This window comes from Ambystoma mexicanum, chromosome 5q (assembly GCF_040938575.1).
Source record: "Ambystoma mexicanum isolate Mex_15411 chromosome 5q, UKY_AmexF1_1, whole genome shotgun sequence".
Lineage (NCBI taxonomy): Eukaryota > Metazoa > Chordata > Amphibia > Caudata > Ambystomatidae > Ambystoma > Ambystoma mexicanum.
In genome coordinates this window covers 1,312,077,160-1,312,098,612 of record NC_090933.1, presented here as the reverse complement: position 1 = coordinate 1,312,098,612, position 21,453 = coordinate 1,312,077,160, and the positions used below count along the sequence as shown (strand labels likewise).

General features: G+C 51.4%; 1 protein-coding gene across 5 annotated transcripts in view; it reads right to left on the bottom strand.

Moving 5' to 3' along the window:
- Window positions 1-21,453, bottom strand: part of LOC138498068 (solute carrier family 52, riboflavin transporter, member 2-like) — a 308,844-nt gene that overhangs the window by 207,999 nt on the left and 79,392 nt on the right. Inside the window, exon 1 of one of the 5 annotated variants that reach the window (XM_069621916.1) lies at window positions 1,376-1,507. The exons of 3 other annotated variants lie outside the window; for them this stretch is intronic. The gene's annotated coding sequence lies outside the window, so the exon portion shown is untranslated. Of the gene's footprint in view, window positions 1-1,375; window positions 1,508-21,453 lie in introns of those variants that run through there. One more of the 5 variants, XM_069621919.1, reaches the window with a different exon arrangement.

Below are 21,453 nucleotides of genomic sequence, written 5' to 3'. Positions count from 1 at the left end.
TTAATTGAATGCCAAATGTGCATTTATCTCAGATTTAAATTCTGACATGAATATATCATGTGTGTATGCTCACTCTGATTATTTGCAGTCTTGTGAGCAGCGGTGGCCATTTTCGCTGCTAAACACACTGACAACAATCATAAATATGATGTCCATGTGAGAATGGAATTAAGAGTTAATAAACATTTGTTGTGCAATTAATGAAAGAAATTAACGTGTATAGAGTTTATTGCAAAAGAAATCAATGAAAAGAAAGACACACTCACTGTCTTCTAAAAAAAATGAGAACAATAAAAATGCAAGACCAGTTCACCACAGACAGCGCAATGATTCGCACTTTCTACAAATTACCTGTATATGGTGTGCGGACCACCACAAAACGTAATGCCGAAAAATCGATGGTTCATGAGGAGTTACGTCACATACCACCCACATGACTAGTATGCATAGTAGACTCGATCGGCATATGGGGCGCTGGATACAGCCAGCACTTTCTATTTCTACATCCACAAGTGGTGCCCAGAATAGTATATTCGGGGACAGGTACAACAGCAAGCAGGTTAAATCTTGGTCACCTCAGAGTCCGGTGAGATCAGCAAATTTTAATAAAGCTCAGATACGGCCCATCTAACGGCTGTGGCTTCAAGACAATAAGGAATTAAAAAATGTAGGTTATCTATATGATAGGTTATTTATAACACGCTAAATACCCAGAGGTTTCCAAGCGCAGACCCGGGGATCGAACCAGTGTTGCTCCCCGTCGGCTTGCTTCCAGGGCGAGCACGTTGCCACCGAGCTATTCTCCTCGAGGCATCACAAGCTGGAGGTGGAACCTAGCACTGCAAAGAGGCATTACTAAAGCAACCCAGAAAACCTGCTAGAAGGCCACCTTGGTGTGGAGGTATTCAGACCTCTCGGGCTCAAGAAGTGGAGGAGCCCCCCTCCCCACAGGCCTATAGGGAGTGGAAACAGAGAATAACTATGTTTTCGGGCGGATTAGTGGTTCTAGGTCGGAGACTTTGTTTAGGATCGGAGCTTTAATCTCCAGCCCCGATCCTGGGGTGCTGTGCTGGGCCATTTGCTAACATTGGGAGGGTGCCAAATACAGCCATTTTCGCGATTTCCGTTATCGACGAAAATGTCAGCTTTCAATGTGGGCAGCCTAAAATGCTTTCCAAAAGGAGGCCGCAAAGAAGGGGGATCACAGCAGCTCAGTTAGTCAAGGAAGCCGACTCCTGTAAAATCTCCAGCAACTCGCTCAACCCCCCCCCCCCCCCCCCACCTGCCGGTGTCCTCGGAAGATGAAACCTTAGACACTGCTCGTCCCCCCTCTCTACCTCCGCCATAGGGGCATTCTAGCCCGCTCCCTCCTTACCCCAGACATCTCAGCTCATAGTAGCGACTGCCTCCTTTCACATTGTGCATCGACAGATCCTTTCATTGGCACACGAGTATCGGTTATAACGTGGCAGGAGGGCATTGGGTCATTCCCTGCGTAAAAGAAAAGAAAAGAAACCTAAAGGCGCGCTATGATTAGAAGAAAGGCCTGCCTGCAGACTTGGCACCTACACGAGGATTGTGTAACCGTGTGTTCCTGCCCAACTGGTTTGCCTCCTGAGGGCGACCGTGGCTGCTCGCGTGCACGCCTACCACAGGCGAGGCGAGTGTAAGCTTTAGCACGGAGACACCCCCGAACCCTGAACACATGATGCTCGCGCGCACGCCTGCCACAGGCCAGTCAAGTGTAAGCTTTAGCACGGGGACACCCCCGAACCCTGAACACATGATGCAGGGCGGAGGGCCAGGGTCGGACTGGGCGGTACATTTGTCGCCTGTAACCAATGAGAACTTGGCCCACAGTCAAATGGCAATTGGCGACTTTTGTGATATACCACGGGGGCCGTTTTCGGTAATAGATGTTGCGAACTGTGCATTTTAAAGTAGATGTGTTCAGTGACCCTGCGCAAAACAACCGGATGTGCAGGCGAGTTAAGCAAACTGGCCCATTGTGGCCAAAAAACGGGCTCACTGACTAAAAATACTGGCCCACACTAGTGTTGTAACCTGGGGGGGCACTGTGGTGGAGTGTGAGGGCCCCCCTGGGTCCGGGCACCAGCGCGCGGATGCGGCGCGCAAGAACGCACACCAGAGACGTCTGCCTGTTCCGGCGCTCCGGCGCGAACTGCCCCGGGCGCCGCCTTTATTAACTGGCACGCATGCGCCGGCCCGCTGGGCCGCGCATGCGCGCTCCGTGTACCACGTACACAACATCCCTCCTTTTCCCCCTCAAACAACAAACACATTAAACATGGGGAGCCAACATGGCTCAAAACAACTTATACTTAGCAGACTTAGCTACTCAGGTTGCCGGGTCCATGATGAAATCTTGGAATCTTTGTGGGGGGCGGCGCCCCTCCCTGCGCGGGTACCTGGGCGAGCCCCTCTCGAGGTTCTCTGGCCTCCCCGGATCTTCGGGCGGTTCAACGCCTTCCGGCGGCGCTTATGCCGCCAGTCCTTGGTCAGGATCGGGTTCTCCCTCCGCTGCCACGGGTCCTATGCGCTTGAAGAAGGACACATTTCGGGTCACCGTCCCTCTCGCGTTCGCAGCCGTGACCATGGAGCCTTTGACGTGAGTTACTCCCATTGGTTGGGTTTCGTAAGTCATTGAGAGTTTTCCTTCCGGTTTCCTGTTCCGGACAAGGAAGGTGTCTCCTACTGCTATCTCTTTCTCCGGCAGCCTCCGCCTTGTTGTCTCGCTTTCGTTTCTCGCGGCTCTGTCTGCTGCCACCTGTGCGCCATCGATCATTCCTGGGCGTCGGTCGCCCGCTTCCGGTATCAGCCCTCTGGGTATTCGCCTGAACAGCGCCTCGGCGGGTGCGATTCCGGTGGACCGATGTGGGGTGGACCGGTATTCACGGAGAAAGTCGATTAAGTTGTGGCGCAGGTCCTCCCCTCCATTGACAGATGCGAAAAATTTTGTTAAGCGTCCGCATGAAACGCTCAACCTCTCCATTGGCCCTTGGCCACAGCGGGGTCACCTTTCGGTGCTTGATGCCTCGTTCCGCGCAGTATCTGGCAAACCGCTGCCCTTGGAACGGCGCTCCATTGTCTGAGCATATCTCAAGTGGGAAACCATGGGTGGCGAAGATTTTGTCCATGGCCAGGATGGTGTGATCGCTGGCGGTGGATTCCACGAGTTCCACTTCCGGGTACCTCGACCACTGGTCTGTGACTACCAGGAAATATAGACCTCTTCCGGTCGAGCCGAAATCTGCGTGCACTGTTCCCCATGGCACGTCGCTCCGTTCCATGGCCTGAATGGGCGGACCCTTTTCCGCAGGACTCGTGGCCTGGCAGGGGATGCAGGTCCTCACGAATTCGGTCACCCTGTGCTCCAGATCGGGGAACCAGACCTTCAGCCTAAGGCGCGCTTTCATCCCTGCCATGCCTTGGTGCCCTGTGTGGGCCAACTGGAGGACTCTCATGACCAGTGACCTGGGGATCACGATCTGGTCCCCACGCAGTAGCAGTCCGTCCGTGGACACCGAGAGCTCGTGTTGAGCTTTCCACAGCAGTTGTAGGTCCCTTTGTACCTCTGGGTTTCTTCTGGCATTGTTTAGGAGGACGTCCCGCCACTCTCCTGTGGCCACCGCCTTTTTCACTCTTAGGAATGCCTCGTCAGAGTTCGAGTCGTCCGCAATGTCCTCTCTTGACTGGGCCACTGGCAGGGCTGATTCAACGACGAGATGCACAGCGTCCCCAGCGTCTGACACCTCTACAGGGATCTGGGCGTTCTTCGTGCCTGGGTGTCGAGACAGGTAGTCAGCGGGGTTATGAGTGCCTGGGCGGTATACCAGCTTGACGCCGTATTCGATGAGGGACAGCATCCATCTCTCGATACGGGGAGGCGGCTTGGAGGATGTTCCAGACAGGATAGGAATCAGGGGTTTATGATCCGTAACCACGACGACGGGTTTGCCGAGGATGTAGATTCTGAAGTGTTTGCACCCCCACAGGATGGCCAGGGCCTCTCTTTCAATTTGGGAATACCGCCTTTCCGTGTCGGTGAGGGCTTTGCTGGCGTATGCTATGGGTCTCATGGCCCCTAGTTCGTCTGCCTGCATGAGGACTGCTCCCAGTCCCACTGGGCTGGCATCGACTACAATCTCTGATTCCCGGCTGGGGTTGAAGTAAGCCATTGTCTCCTGCTCTGACAGGGCTTCTTTGATGGCATTGAAGGATCTTTGTTCAGTCGCCGTCCACTGCCAAGCCACGTCATTTCTCGTAAGTGCCCTCAGTGGTTCTGACAGGGAGGCCAGGTCTTTGATGAATCGGCCGCAGTAGTTGACCATCCCCAAGAAACTCCGAACCTCCGCCGGTGATGTGGGTGGAGGCGCATCTCTTATGTCTTTCACTTTTCCAGGGTCTGGGGATATGCCTCCCGCATGGAAGGTGAACCCGAAGAATTCCAGCCGGTCTTTGAGGAATTCGCACTTTTCTTGGTGCAGGATTAGGCCTACTGCCTGTAGTCTCTCAAACGTGCACTCTAGCCGTTTAAGGTGTTCACTTTCCAACCTGGCGAAGACCAAGATGTCGTCAGACATGTTAATGACACCCTTCAGACCGGACAAGGCTCCTCTGATGGCATTCTGGAAGACCTCAGCCGCGGACGAGATCCCAAAGTTAAGTCTCTTATATTGGTACAACCCCTCGTGCGTAGTGAACGTCGTAATGTACCTCGACTCGGGGTGCAGTTCCAACTGGTGGTACCCAGACCTGAGGTCCAGTTTGGAGAAGACTTTGGCGCCTTGAAGTTCTCCGACGATGTCATCCAGAGTGGGTGTGAGGTGACGCTCCCTTTTGATGGCGGCATTTGGGAGCCTCATGTCCACGCAGATGCGTACCGCCCCCGGCTGTTTCGGCTTTGGGGCTACTACGATAGGCGAAACCCAAGGGGTGGGGCCTTCCACTCTTTCGATGATGTCTCGGTCGACCAACTGTTGCAGCTCCTTCTCCACTTGGGCCCTTAAGTGAAAAGGGATCCGGCGGTGTTTGAGGGCTGTCGGCCTCACGGACTTGTCGATGTGCAGGCGAATGGGCTCTGCGTTCAGTTTGCCAATGCCCTTGAAGAGAGTCTCAAACTTGTGTAGCATGCTTTTCAGATCGGCGTGGTATACCCCAAAGGTGAAATGGACAATGTCGAGCGCTTCTGACGCCGCACAGCTCAACAAGGAATGTGGGCTGACGTCGGTGACGAAAAATCTTGCTTTGATGGTGTTTTGTCCATGGGAGACTGGGGCAACAAACACGCCTTGGATGGGTAAGGGTGTTTCCCCGCCAAATGCATATATTCTTGCCTTGGACGCTGACAGTTCCGGTGGGCCTGGCAGGGCCACATAATGTTTGGTGGCTAGCACGCAGACCGAAGCCCCAGTGTCGATGAGAATGGGGGTGGGAACGTCATCGATGTTGACAGTGCATGTGGGTTGGCGCCTCGTGCCGGGACCTTTCGCGATGCTGGAGATGAAGAAAACCTCTTCCTCCTCCTCTTCTTCTTCTTCTGCGATATCCAGGTCCTGCAGGCCCTGATCGATCGAGGAGATGCCTCTCACTCTGTGAGCGCCTCCTCGTCCAACTTTCTCTGGTCCCCTTCCTGCTGCAACGGGGGAAGCAGCTCGGCACATCCTGGCATAGTGCCCCGGTGTGCCACACCGGGCGCATGTTCTCGACTTAGCCGGGCAGTCACCGCTGTGGGGGAGGTCATACCCACAGTACGAGCACGATGGGGCGTTGCCTGGTGTGGGTGTGGCATCGGGCCTTCTCGGCGCCCATCTTGACCTACCCGCAGCTGACCGTCCTACTGCAAATGCGTCCTCGTTATTCCCTGGTCGCGTGGCAGCGTCCATTTTCGCACCTCTGGCTTCCGCCAGCTCGTGTGCTCTACCCAGGTCCAAAATTTGCTGGAGGGTCAGGCCAGGCTCTCTCAATACCTGCCTCCGAAGTTTTCCAGAGCTGCACCCCTGTAGTAGTTGGTTGCGGACCATTTCTTCCTCGTCGGCCCATCTGCAGGAGGTCGCCAGGTGTCTCAGGCGGGCGCAAAATTTGTCTAGGGGCTCGTCGTCCAATTGTCTCTCAGCGCCCATGACAAACCTATCAAAATCCACGTTAGCCATGGGGAGAAAATGGTCTTTGAGCGCCTGCTTGACTGCGTCATACGTGACCACGGGGATGACGAGGGAGTCGTAGATCTTGTGGACTTCCGCGCCTGCCGAGTAGATCATGGTTGCGATTTTGGCGTCATCATCCTCCACCCCAGATGCCCTGAAGAACATATCTAGTCTTTTAACCCACAATAGCCACTTCGGGCCCAGCTTGGAAGGGGGGCCAGTAGTATCGAATTCTGGCATGGGGGCTAGGGAGCTACGAGCTCTGCGAGGGATTAGGGCGGCGGCGCCCTCATCGTCAGCTTCTTCACCCATCTCAGCGCCACGTACTCACTGTTGGCTGTCTTGAGAGAAGGGTGGCTTGTCCTGGCCTCGTGGTAGGGTTGGGGTGTAAAACCCACTTCTTTCTTCTTGATTGCCACAGCCCTGCGCCTGCAGGACTGTGGGCTTTGCAAAAATTATTTTTTTCTGTGTTCTCCACCACCGCAGGCGAGTGGCGCACGAGCACCCCGTCGGGCCGCAACCACTGTCGCCACGTGTGAAGGGGAGCGAGTGAAAGGAAGATGGCCGCCGGCGCTCCGTGGGTCCGTAATACGGCAGACTTCCGTCTCTCCGAGGTAGTCGGGCACGGAAGCGGACCGTACCTCCTCGTCGCCAGTGTTGTAACCTGGGGGGGCACTGTGGTGGAGTGTGAGGGCCCCCCTGGGTCCGGGCACCAGCGCGTGGATGCGGCGCGCAAGAACGCACACCGGAGACGTCTGCCTGTTCCGGCGCGAACTGCCCCGGGCGCCGCCTTTATTAACTGGCACGCATGCGCCGGCCCGCGCATGCGCGCTCCGTGTACCACGTACACAACAACTAGCATGTTGGACCTGTACTTTGAACATTATAGGCCAGTCCGAGGCCAGTTAAGAGTCTTAAGACTACGACGTGCGCTCATCCGCTTTTGCCATTTTCACCTCAACAACGTCCTGTCTGTGGCAGACGGCCAAGGGCGTCACAAAAGGTGGAATAAAGCGAAAAACATGACTGAAGGAGCCTGTGGCCCGTCCTGGATGACGCCACTGTGACCTTTGACCCAGCAGTCGACAGGAAGCTGCGCAGGCGCAGCTTGTTGAGAACCAGTGGCAGAAGCTCCTCTGCCTTCAATCCCATCCTGCACTTCTATACTGCCGTCATGTTCTAGAGATTTCTGCAGTTTGGAAGCAGCACCTTCAGTGTCAGTAGGTCTCCATGAAGTCATCTCGCAGATATATTTACTGTGCTGGCTGATGCATGTATGGATGTATAGGTCTATATGGTGTCCGCCCAATCCCCCCCCCCACCACCCCCACACAGCTCCCAGTGGAGATCTAGGTCTAGCTCCCCGTGAAGGCCGCCCAGCCCCTAGGTATTCTACAAAGCCATAAGTTACACTACGTCACCGATGCCACTGTACAACTCCCTAGGGGCACCCCGCACCTTACCACACGCTGGAACACCATGCCCCTTACTGCGCATTATAAAGCTCCCTGGGGACACAATGCCCCTTACTGCGCATTACAAAGCTCCCTGGGGACACCATGCACCTTACTGCATATTGTAATGCTCCCTGGGGACACCATGCATTTTACAGCTCCCTGGGGACACCATGCACCTTACAAAAGGTCCCTGGGGACACCATGCACCTTACTGCGCATTATAATGCTCCCTGGGGACACCATACACCTTACTGCGCATTATAGAGTTCCCTGGGTACACCATGCACCTTACTGTGCATTACAAAGCTCCCTGGAGACATGCACCTTACTACGCATTATAAAGGTCCCGGGGAAACCATGCACCAAAGGTCCCTAGGGACACCATGCACCAACGGTCCCTAGGGACACTGTGCCCCTTACTGCGCATTACAAAGCTCCCTGGGGACACCATGCACCTTACTGTGCATTATAATGCTCCCTGGGGACACCATACACCTTACTGCAGATTATAATGCTTCCTGGGGATACCATACACCTTACTGCACATTACAAAAGGTCCCTGGGGACACCATGCCCCTTACTGCACATTGTAACACTACCTGGGACACCATACACCTTACAAAAGGTCCCTGGGGACACCATTCACCTTACTGCGCATTATAGAGCTCCCTGGGTACACCATGCACCTTACTGCGCATTATAGAGCTCCCTGGGTACACCATGCACCTTACTGCGCATTATAAAGATCCCTGGGGACATCATGCACCTTATTGCACATTATAAAGCTCCCTGGGGACACCATGCACCTTACTGCGCATTATAAAGCTCCCTGGGACACCATGCAACTTATGGTGCATTATAATGCTGCCTGGAACACCATGCACCCTACTGCGCATTATAAAGCTCCCTGGGGACCCCATGCACCTTACTGCGCATTATAAAGCTCTCTGGGGACACTATGCACCTTACTGCGCATTATAATGCTCCCTGGGGACACCATGCACCTTAGTGCACATTATAAAGCTCCCTGGGCACACCATGAACCTTACGGCACATTATAAAAACTTGGAGGATCCTCTCACCAAGCCCCGAAAACCTTGAACGACATTCCAAAGTGCATACGTAACAAAAGAAACCACCTACTATTCAGGAAACTACGCAAAACCTGGCTCTTCACAACATAACTAGCAAGACCAGCCACAAGGGCAAGCACACAACTAAAACATTGATGAACGGAGAGAGAGAGACCCGGATCCACACCAAGCAATCAATGGGAAAAACACTCAGGAAAATGTCCCACGACATACTGAACGACTAACCGGGAGACAGCCGCATTACGACCAAAGACTGTACACATAACAAGACAAAGACAGAAAAACACTAGGACGAATCTTCAAGAAGAACATGACCTTAGAATACAGCCATTCCCAATAGACCTAAGGACAACAGAGAGGAAATGAAGCACTACACAACAAGCCCCAATCCAGTGGGAGAGAAACAGAATGTTTCATCATTACACACTGTCCAACTACACAGCGGGAAGCACTATGCCCCATCACACAAACTACAACTAAACAGCCTCAAGGATGCTCACCCCACAGAAACCAAAGAACCAACAGAAAGTCAGTCATGACAGGTGGCAACGAACGACCAAACACACAGGCTCACCAAGATGGAGGCACTAGAAAGCCACACCAACACCACTCCGACCCATCCAAAAGCTCAACTGACCAGTGTCACACTAGATAACAAGAGAATAGATATTACCATCCCAGTCCCACACCCAAGGAAAATCAAACCCAAACAATACAATCTATGAAACAGCGGGGTCAGCACAGCACCTACAAAGCAAATCTGCCCATGAGGAACCAGCATCAACCCAACCCACAGGGATACAACTCTAACGGAATCGCAAATTAACTGAATCAGGACACAGGCCCCACTAACCCAACCCTCCATTATCTGCATACTTAAACCACACAACCATCTCTCTCCCAGCAATCCACACGCACTTTACCACAGCGCATCAACAACACATAATCACCTACAGCACTCGAGGTCTCGCCCGATCCGAAACTAGCACCAAAGCCCAACACTCAGTGTATACCGAGCTGAAGCTGCCAACAGCACACCACTTCTCCCACTCCCCTCCTCCCAACTAACCCTATCCCGTCCTTCCAGTTTACAGATCCGCCAGAGCATCTGGGGACCAATTCCGTTGGTGACAGTGCGCTACATTAAGTACCTTTAACAAAACAAAGGTCCCTGGAGACACCATACACCTTACCGCGCATTACAAAGGTCCCTGGAGACACTATGCACCTTACTGCGCATTGTAACACTCCCTGGGACACCATGCACCTTACAAAAGGTCCCTGGGAACACCATGCACTTTACTGCACATTGTAACGCTCCCTGGGACACCATGCACCTTACTGCACATTACAAAGCTCCTAGAGACACCATGCACCTTGCTGCGCATTATAAAGCTCCTAGAGACACCATGCACCTTGCTGCGCATTATAAAGCTCCTTGGTGCCACAATGCACCTTACTGCGCATTATAAAGGTCCCTGGGACACCATGCACCTTACTGTGGGTCCCTGGGGACACCATGCACCAAAGGTCCCTGGGGACACCATGCCCCTTACTGCGCATTACAAAGCTCCCTGGGGACACCATGCACCTTACTACACACTACAAAGCTCCCTTGGGACACCATGCACCTTACTGCACATTATAACGCTCCCTGGGACACCATGCACCTTACTGCGCATTAGAATGCTCCCTGGTGACACCATGCACCTTACTGCGCATCATACAGCTCCCTGGGGACACCCTGCACCTTACTGCACATTATAATGCTCCCCGGGGACACCATGCACCGTACTTCACATTGTAGAGGTCCCGGGGACACCATGCACCGTACTTCACATTGTAGAGGTCCCGGGGACACCATGCACCGTACTTCACATTGTAGAGGTCCCGGGGACACCATGCACCGTACTTCACATTGTAGAGGTCCCTGGGGACACCATGCACCTTACTATGCTCCCTGGGGACAACCTGCACCTTACTATGCTCCCTGGGAACAACCTGCACCTTACTATGCTCCCTGGGGACACCATGCACCTTAATACCCACTGCAAAGTTCCTGGGGACACCATGCACCTTAATAACCATTATAAAGTTGCTGGGGACCATGCACCTTAATACCCATTAAAAATAGTCCAAATTGCTACATGAATGCGAGTTGTAAATGTTAAATGGGAGAAAATTAGGAGACATCCGGGGCCTTTACCTGGCATAATGAATCTAAGAAAACCACTCTGGACTACATTTTCTGTTCTGAAAACATGGTCTGTCAGGTTGGGGATCTTGTGGTATTGACTAACAGCGATGGGGACCACTTGCCATTGGTCTTGCCCACGCTAAGAGAAACAGACGATAAGGCAAATAATTTCAGTGTGGGGGGTGAGCGGAATACTGGTGTCAATAACATACGCTGGAGTGACAGGAATTTGAAACAAATGGACACGTGTGTAAGCAGGTAATACTAGAGCAGGGAGAAATTATGAAACAAGCAGCCAACGCCATGGAAGAATGGATTGCGAACCTTGCAGAAACATTTGCGAGGAAGAGTACTACATCTGCAAATGTTCTGGCGGGGAGAAAGGAAAAGAAAAAATACGACAAAGAAACAGTGCTTGCCAAACGACTAATGAGATTGCCCATTAGACGTATAAAAAGGGAGTATATAGAGGACGTCGATAGGAATTAATCAAGAAAGTGAAAACTAGATACGTTAATTGGTTGAAAAGGCATACACACTCCCTGAAAAATAGTCAACGGCGGAGAATGTTCTGAACATTGTTAGGTGGAAATGCAAGATGGCTGTGGGAGGCACTAAACATACATCATGGTAGTTAATCTAAAACGATAACTAACTCGCTGCCTGCTTTTACCTGGGCTGCCCACATAGAACAGACTGTTACTACTAAAGAGCATGGTGTTGCCACAGAATTGGCGGGAACAACCAGGCCATTTGATCTGAAATTCCACCAGGGTGACATTATCATAACGATATCGAAACTGAAACGTTCTAAATCGCCTGGCCCAAATGGACTGGCTAATTTAGTGCTTAAACAAAATCTAGAACAATGGGCCTGGACATTATCAATCTTATTCCAGAAAGTCAGCCAAGACGGGGCGATGAACAAGTTACTTTCTTACCAGGTAACATCCTTTCGATGGGATGTTCCTCTGACGTATTCCACATCTTTGACATTGATTACCACAGCTGTGCAGCTTTGGAAAACTTTTTCGGCGTAGGCATCCTGCGTCGATGGGCTCCCTCAAGGACCTCCTCCGACGGCCGATGTCACGAGATGTTATATGTAATTACACTGACGATACCCAAATTCTTATTCCCATTACAGGCGATTATAAAACAGACTCCCTAGCTATCAACACCATCTATCAAGTCATCCATGCCTGGATGGCGCAGCACAAACTGTGCCTAAACGACGAGAAAACTGAGCTCCTCATTCTAGGCTAACCCCACAAACTCAGTAAACATGACTCCTCATTCAAATCCTTTACCATTTGTATTTGTATTTTGTTTATTTGTATTGCGCACCCAGCCCGCGGGTACCAGGGCGCATGTTTGGAAAAGGTGGTTACAGATAAGTGTTACAGACATAGGTAAAGATACATTATATAGACATATTTACATCAAAAATAACATGACTAAATCACAGAATGGCAAAAAGGTCAAGTATACAGTATTTACAGCGAGTAACCAGTTTGTAGGAGAACGCAGCATGATTAAAGAGTGGAGGCCAGTGCATCATGTTCGAATAGCCAGCGTTTAGATCTGTTTTTGAAGGATTGGATGGCTGGCACATTCCTAAGATCATGAGGTAGAGAGTTCCAAAGCTTATCAGCCAGGACAGGGAAGCTCAAACCTCTGGTTGTCTGAAGCTTGAAGCTAGGAATGGTTAGAGTGTGCGCCTGTGCAGATCTCAGGGGTCTGGATGCTGTATGTTGAGTGAAGCGCATGGCCAGGTAAGCAGGTGCAGCATTGTTTTGTGGGTTAGCACAAGTGCTTTAAGGGAGATGCGAAGTGTGATGGGGAGCCAGTGTAAGTTGCGTCTGGTGGATGTGATGTGGGAACGCCTAGGTATTTTAAGGGCAGCCCTGAGGTTGTTGTTCTGAGTGACCTGGAGTTTATCCAGATTTCTTTGACTGGTCCCTAGATAGAGGGCGTTACAATACCATTGATGGTAACTCCATCAAAGTGACCAAGGACACAAAGACATTAGGCATGTACCTCGATTCCACCCTCTCCTTAACTAGACAAACCAATGCAGTCTCCTCAGATGCATCTTACACATGCAAGCTCATCACAGCCTGCCGCCCCTTTCTGTTACCAGCCAACTGTACTTCCCTAGCCAGGACCTTGGTCCTATCCAAAATTGACTATTTCAATGCCCTCTACTTAGGTACCAATCAATGCAACATCAGAAAACTCCAAATTATCCAAAATAATGCTATTAGAGCGGCCCTTAACATCCCTAGGACTTCACACATCTCAGAATACAGACGAAACCTTCATTGGCTCTCAGTTACCCAAAGAATCTCCTTCAAAGCTCTGACACTTACACACAAAAGTATAGCGAACCAAGCCCCTAGCTACCTCTCCAACAGGTTCACAACTCATTCAGCTGCGAGACCCCTCAGAAGCACACACGCTAATTGCCTTGTTATCCCACGCTTCAACCTCCAAAAATCTGGTGGTCGTAGTTTCCCAGTCCTTGTGGCGAAGTTGTGGAACACTCTACCTAACCCACTCCGAGCAGAACCCTCATTCCCTGCCTTCAAGCGTAAGGCTAAAGTTTGGTTGTCCACCCTTGACTTGGCCTGACCTTGACTGGAACCTTCATCTCAGCATCTTAGGCCGCTCTCGCATCATATCATGCCCTATATTTTGCTCTGTGTATCCTATACACCCCACTTGATGTATCATGTATATTCTGTATATTTTCAAGGTAAATATTGTGTCTGTAACCACGCATATCTTGTATATTCTTAAGTTAAATATTGTGTATGTATGTAACCTGCCTGTAACTAAAAAATGCACCCGTTATACAAATAAACAAAATACAAATACAAATACGCACATAGCCTCATTTGTAGTTTTTTCCCCCAGAACGTGTGGCACCAATCTTCTGCCAGCCTTACCACAGAATGCCTTACGGAAACGGAAGCTGCAATCGCAAAACAAATTCTGTAGAGGGGCAGGTTGGGAGGGTACGATGTGGAATACGTCGGAGGAACATCCCATAGAAAGAACGTTAACAGGTAAGAAAGTAACTTGTTCTTCAAGGGGATTGTGTCCTCTGACGTATTCCACATCTTTGACAGACTCCCAAAGCAGTACCAACATAAGGAGGTTGGAAAAGAATTCAGAAATTTTAGAATGCCCAATCAAATTGCAGAATAGAGGACTGCCTTGCCAAAGGCCAAATCTTGCCCATGGATAGAGTCCAGGGAATGTTTTTCAAAAGTATGGACAGAGGCCCATGTGGCCGCTTCGCAAATATTGCAAACCGGAATACCCCTCTGTAGTGCAGTGGAGGCAGCCATACCCCTAGTAGAATGGGCCCGTAAACCTACAGGCGGGTCCTTCCCCGCCAAACGTTAACATTCAGAGATCGTCAAAATGATCCATCTAGACAAGGTCTGCTTAGAAACAGCCTGACCTAAACGCCTTCCAGCGTAACCAATAAAGAGCCGATTGCCCACTCTGACCCAGGACATCCGTGAGGGATAGAAACTCAAAGCTCTCCTAGGATCCAACCTATGGAGCCTCTCCTCTTCCTTACCAGGAGGTGGAGGAGGATAGAATGCCAGAAGAATTACATTCTGGCTCAGATGGAATTCTGACACAACCTTCGCAAGAAAGGAAGGCCGTACCCTAAGGACAACCCTGTCCTTATGGAACACAGTGAAGGGTGGTTTGGCGGAAAGTGCCTGCAACTCACTCAATCTGCGTGCAAGTGCCTGCAACTCACTCACTCTGCGTGCGGAAGTAACCGCAACTAAAAATACAGTTTTAAAAGGACAGCAGTCTCAATGGACAAGAATTTAAGGGCTCAAATGGAGTTCCCATCAGGAACTTTAAAACCAAATTCAAATCCCATCGCAGCACCTGGAAAGGCGACTGTGGAAATACACGAGTTAGCCCTTTTAGAAACTGAGAAATCAAAGGAATTTTAAAATAAGAACACTCCTCAGACGAGCACTTAAATATGGACAGCGCCGCCAGGTAAGCCTTAATGGTACCCACTTGCAGGCCCTTGTGGGCTAATGAAAGCAAAAAAGAGAACCACAGGAATCGAACACAGAAAAGAATCCACATTCTGTACCCTGCACCAGTCGAAGAACTTTCTCCAACGGTACAGGGACTTTGTTGCGGGCCTTCTGGCCGAAAGCAACACCTCCATCACGTCTTCAGGGAGGTCCCAATCCTTATAACTCAGCCTTTCAGATGCCAAGCATGAAGGCTGAGAGACTTGACCTCTGGATGGAGAACCCAACCTCCCTCCCGTGAGAGCAGATCCTCTCCGTAGGGAAGACGGCGTGGAGGGCAGCTGGACATGTCGAGAAGGTCCTGGTACCACGCTCTCCTAGTCCATGCCGGAGCAATGAGGATCATTCCGGAACCGAACCTCCGTAACCCTTGCGGAATGACAGGGACTGGAGGAAACGCGTACAGCAGTAGGAAGAACCACTCCACTACGAACGTGTCCCCTAAGGCTCCTCTTGGAGGAAATTCCCGCGAGCAGAATCTTTCGCACTTCTGGTTGACACTGTTGGCGAAGAGATCCACTTGTGGGGTCCCCAAGGGACGAAGATCTCCAAAAGAACTTCCTGAGCCAGCTCCCACTCGTGAGAGACCGTGCTCTGCCTGCTCAGAGCGTCCGCCACCTCATTTTCGTCTCCGGCCAGATGAACTGCCGAGATCGAAATTTCCTGCTGGATGGCCCAGAACCAGAGCTGCATCGCCTCTCTGCACAGTGGGAGAGACCCTCTCCCTCCTTTTTGTTGAGGTAGTGCATGGCCACTGCATTGTCTGTCAGAATCAGGACATTCTTCCCCTGCACAGACGGGAGAAAAGCCTTCAGGGCTAGCCTGACAGCCCTCAGCTCCAACTGATTGATATGGAGTCTGGACTCCGACGGAGACCAACGACCGCTGACTGTCAACTCGTTGGCATGAGGTCCCCATCCAGTGAGGGATGCGTCCATCACGATAGTCACCTCCGGCCAGGGTAGCCAAAATGGAGCCCTCCTTCATCAGATTGACTTAGACGCCACCACAGAAGATCCTGGGCGACCGAGGGCGGCACCTGAACGGGATCCGACATCCTGCCGGAGGACTGAGACCACTGCATCTTGAGAGCCCTCTGCAGAGATCTCATCCACAGCCTGGCCTCTGGCACCAATAGAATGCAGGATGCCATGAGGCCGAGCAACCTCAAGAACTCGAACGCCGGGAGACTCTGGGAACGTTGAAACTTGTCCACCATCTGCAGAATGTGATCATTTTTTATAATGAAAATTATTTGTAAAATGTGTATGAATTTATGAATGGTTTGAGAGTGAATGTGATATGGTTGATGTGTGTTGTCTTGTGGTTTTAAGATGGGAATGTTATATTGTACCAGCCCATGGATGAATTGAGGGGACTGGTTTACACTTTGAATAATATTAACACTTTTGACGATGTGTGTTTTTTTACGATAATAATTTTTTTCAAGAAATGTTAATAAATTATATTTAATAGTGTTGGTGTGTCGACTGGATTGAATTCAATTTGTTTCTATCCAACATAATGTTTGTAATAAGACACGTTGCTGTATACTGTATCTTCTTTGCCATGATTTAATGGGCGCTCAGAGACGGATGGGTTGCATTGATGCTCACTATATAAACACAGAGAGTACTCTGACCTTCTTTGTTAAGTATTCTTGTGATGATCCCTCACCTGGGGAGGCGAGCACTGCCCCAGGGATGTGTCGAGCACTGCTCTGATGTACTGGAGCCGCTTGGTAGGTGTCAAATGAGACTTCTTTAAGTTGAGGGAGAAGCCCACCCTGTGAAGGCAATGGCAGGTGACGGACAGATGATCCAGGGCTTGCTCGGGAGAGCGCGCCCTGGTCGACCAATCGTCCAGGTAGGGGTAGACGTGAATCCCCCCTTTCCCGAGATATGCTGCCACCACCACCATTAGCTTGGTGAAGACCCTCGGGGCGGAGGTCAAACGGAACGGCAGGACCTGAAAGTGAAAAAGCGAGTCGCCAATCGCGAACCTGAGGTACTTCCTCTGCTTGGGATGAATCGGCACATGAAAGTAAGCTGAGGTCGAGAGACACCAACCAGTCCTGACGTTGAAGGGCCTGGAGGACTTGAGAGTGAGTAACCATCTTGAACTTGTCCTTCCAGAGGAGCTTGTTCAAACCACGCAAGTCCATGATGGGTCTCAATCCCCCCCGTCTTTTTTCAGACTAAAAAAATATGGGGAATACCATCCCTTGTTCCCTTCCGCTACACGCACCAGTTCTATGGCGCCTTTCTCCAGAAGGGATTTGATTTCCTGCGCAAGGAGCGGATCCGGACTCTTCAAAGAGAGCTTCCCCGGTGGATTGTCGTGAGGCCTCTGCCGGAAAGGAAAACAGTAGCTGTGGACTATGATCCCCAGAACACACACATCTGAAGTAATGGCACGCCATTCTACAAGATGCTGCGCCAGCCTTCCCCCAACCAGCGCACCATGGGACATGGCCTCATGACTGAGCAGAAGTGGCTGCGGCAGTGCCTGAGGGCAAAGAGGCAACTGCCCGCGCGGCTTTGGCACCACGAGTACCTCGTTTTCCACCTCTGGTACTCAGACGTTGGCCCCTTTGACTGGCAGTCCCCCACCCCCCTCGATCTACCAAAGGAAGATTAGTATCGAAAGGAACCTCCCCTCCATTGCTGACCCCTAGGACGAAAAGGCAGAGGTTGACGTACTGCAACGCTCAACGATTTGCTGCAGCTTTGGAGGTCTGCAACCTCTCAAGGCTCTCGTCAGCCTTGCTGCCAAAAAATGTACAGTCCCGGCTTCTCAACATGCCCTTTGATGGTGTAGATCAGGTGCAAATCGACTTCCGCAACCACACAAACCTGCGCATCACGGTGCTCACCGCCATGGACCGGCTGACACAGTCTGCCACGTCCAGACCCGACTGAACGGATTCACACATGGCATCCTTGCCACCCTGAACGAGGGCAAGAAAACCATCCCGTTCCTCCCCTTCAGGAATATGTTCAGCCGCCAACGACACACAATTCCACATAGTGTGCGTGAATTTTGCAAGGACACAAACGGTGTTGGCGGCCTTTAAAGCCATACCCCCAGAAGAAAATATCTTCTTCGCCCAGCCATCAAAGCGTTTGTCGTCCCCATCAGGAGGGATTGTAAGGTATGCAGCCTGCTTTGCTGGGACCGCAGCCGCCTGCACCACCAAACTCTCCGGATTAGGGTGCGTAGACAAGTAGCAGGGGTCACCACTGGCTGGGTGGTATTTTTTCGGCAATGACTTATTTACTGCCGGGAGACTCTCTGGAGCAGTCCAAGCTGCCGCCACCCTTCTTTGTAAGGCCATGTGAAAAGGCACCAGGTCAGTGGGTGGACCTTGGTCCAAAATATCTGTCGGGTCATCCTGCAGAAAATCCACAGGTGGAGCCGACCAACCCAGATATTCCATCAATCTCGACATGAGGCACCTGTACGATGAGTCAGCATGCGTACCAGGCTCAGGCCTCCCAAACGCAACCTCCGGGGAGGTATCAAGACTACTGGCGTCATGCAAAGACTGACGCAGGTCTTCCAGCTGGCTATGCCCTGACAACAGGTCATCAGGAACCTCAGGAGGCACCTCTTCCTCAGACCCTTCCTCAACCTCTGAAATGTACTCCAAGGGTCTGAACAAGTCCACCCTGGGAGGAGGAACAGAGTATGGGTCGAGTATAGGCCGCACAGACTTGCTGAACGCCTTCCTAAGAGCTTCCACAGCTCTCCGGTGTACCTCCGGCAAAAATTCTTCAAAAAGGCATCGAGGGCGCCGATGGGAGTGGCGTCGATGTCGACAGAGGCACCAACGACTTCGACAGCGGCTTCGAGGCCGGAGCCAAAAGCACGTCCTTAGACGGCCTTGGCGCCAATGGCTTCCTCGGTGCAGGAGAAATTCCCTCTAAGGACATGGCGCCGACGATGCCTTCTTTGAAGGCGTCACAGGCTCCAACGTTGTCGAGGACCGGGACCTGGAGCGGGAACGGTGGCAATCCTCCTTGTCCGACCGGGACCTCGAAGGTTCCCAGTGATCGTGCCGACCGTACGAGCCCGAAGGCGTGCGAACGGTGGCTCTAGAGCGTTCCGTGCTGGTTTCTCTCGAAGGCACGGACAGAACGGTGCCCTGCGACTCAAAAATCGCCATCATCTCCTTGCGGAAGGCGTCCCATTCCGTCGGAGATGAATGCTTGGTGGGACAAGCAACCCGCCGTCTGGCGGAGTCCTCAGACGAGGACGGGGGAAGGCGACCAATGAGGGCGCTTCCGTGCATGCCTCGAAGAGGCTCAGGAATGGCAGGACCCACATCTGGAACGAGACCTCCTGGACTTACACAGACGCGGAGAGTCACCCCTCGAATCGTCGGTCGAAGTCCAGCGGACTTCGACTTATGGGTTTTGGAAACCCTACCCACCGACAGCTTCTTCTTCCGCTCCCGCAAGGCCTTCAATGTCAAAGACTGGCATTCGTCGCAGTCACCAGTGGCGTGGCTCTCACCGAGGCACCAGAGGCAGACATCGAGCAGGTCTGTCAGAGACATCTTGGAACCGCAGTCGCAACACTTCTTGAAGCCCGACTTCGAGGTAGCAGAAGACGAAGACATATTTACGTTTAACACAGCGATATTCGAAGAACCGATTCACAAGAGAGAACTGAGGCACGCCGAGATTTAGAAGCGAACATGTGCGCGGAAAAAACGGTACTGAGGCTACAGTCACCGTGTGTCCTACATATAACATCTGGTGATGTCAGCCGTCAGAGGTCCTCGAAGGAGCGTATCGACGCAGGACGCCTACGACGAAAAAGTTTTCTGAAGCAGCACAGCTGTGGTAATCAATGTCAAAGATGTGGACTATGTCGGAGGACACAATCCCCTCGAAACCTAGCTCCTGCAATGGACCTGGACATTATCAATCTTATTCCAGAAAGTCAGCCAAGACGGAGGCGATACCTAGCTTCTGGAGGAAAGGGGTACTGATACCCATATTCAAGAGGGGATTCAGAGCTTTCCAACCATCGATTATGATCCCTAATGGATGTAAGGGGGAAGCCTTATTGAAAGCTCTGCAGGAGTGGGTAGACGAGAATAAACTGCTAGGAACCTATCAAACAGGATTCAGGAGTGTTGCATAAAAGACCCATAATATATTATTACTGGATTTACTGGTGGGAAATGCAAGGACCAATGAAGCACCCCCCTTAATGTTCTATATGTCGATCTAAAGTCTGCATTCGACACAGTGAATTGGAACATATTGTGGAGAAAATTGCAGAAATTGGGCATAGTGCCTTGGTTATTGGAGGCAATTGTCCAGCAACATGAAAACACGAGGGTACATGCGAGACCGAGCAGTGGGGGAGCCAGCACAGACGAGATATTTACCAACAAGGGATTAAAGCAGGGCTTTATGCTTGCCCCAAAACCGTTTAACATCTATCTGGCCGACTTACTTGGGTAACTTAAGAGTGTGAATTGCAGTCCTCCTAAGTTGGGGGGGCGAACATGTGTGGTGGCTGTTCTACGGCAACCAAACTTTCCAGCTTTGCGACTGCCCATGAACTAGTTGTTAACATAGAATAAGCTAAATTGGTGTGCTCTGTGAAAGGCTCTAGCCAGGCTCCGCTATTTGTAGGTAATGGTGACATTCAAAGAGTAACATCATAAAAGTATTTAGAAGTGGAATTATAGCGATGGAAAATATACGGAATTCAAGACGCAGTGAAAACAAAGCTAGTGCACAGACACTTGCAAATGGAAAACATGCCACGGAGACTACGGGCTATAGCTATGTTGGTGGGCGAGCTATAGCTATGTTGGTGTAAGCATGCCCAGCTGTTGCCCACCGAGACTGTGGGCTATAGCTATGTTGGTATAAGCATGGTCCCAGCTGTTGCCCACCGAGACTGCGGGCTATAGCTAGGTTGGTGTAAGCATGGTCCCAGCTATTGCCCACCGAGACTGCAGGATATAGCTATGTTGGTGTAAGCATGCCCAGCTGTTGCCCACCGAGACTGTGGGCTATAGCTATGTTGGTATAAGCATGGTCCCAGCTGTTGCCCACCGAGACTGCGGGCTATAGCTATGTTGGTGTAAGCATGGTCCCAGCTATTGCCCACCGAGACTGCAGGATATAGCTATGTTGGTGTAAGCATGCCCAGCTGTTGCCCACCGAGACTGTGGGCTATAGCTATGTTGGTATAAGCATGGTCCCAGCTGTTGCCCACCGAGACTGCGGGCTATAGCTATGTTGGTATACGCATGGTCCCAGCTATTGCCCACTGAGACTGCAGGCTAAAGCTATGTTGGTGCAAGCATGGTCCCAGCTATTGCCCACCGAGACTGCAGGATATAGCTATGTTGGTGCAAGCATGGTCACAGCTATTGCCCACCGAGACTGCAGGATATAGCTATGTTGGTGCAAGCATGGTCCTAGC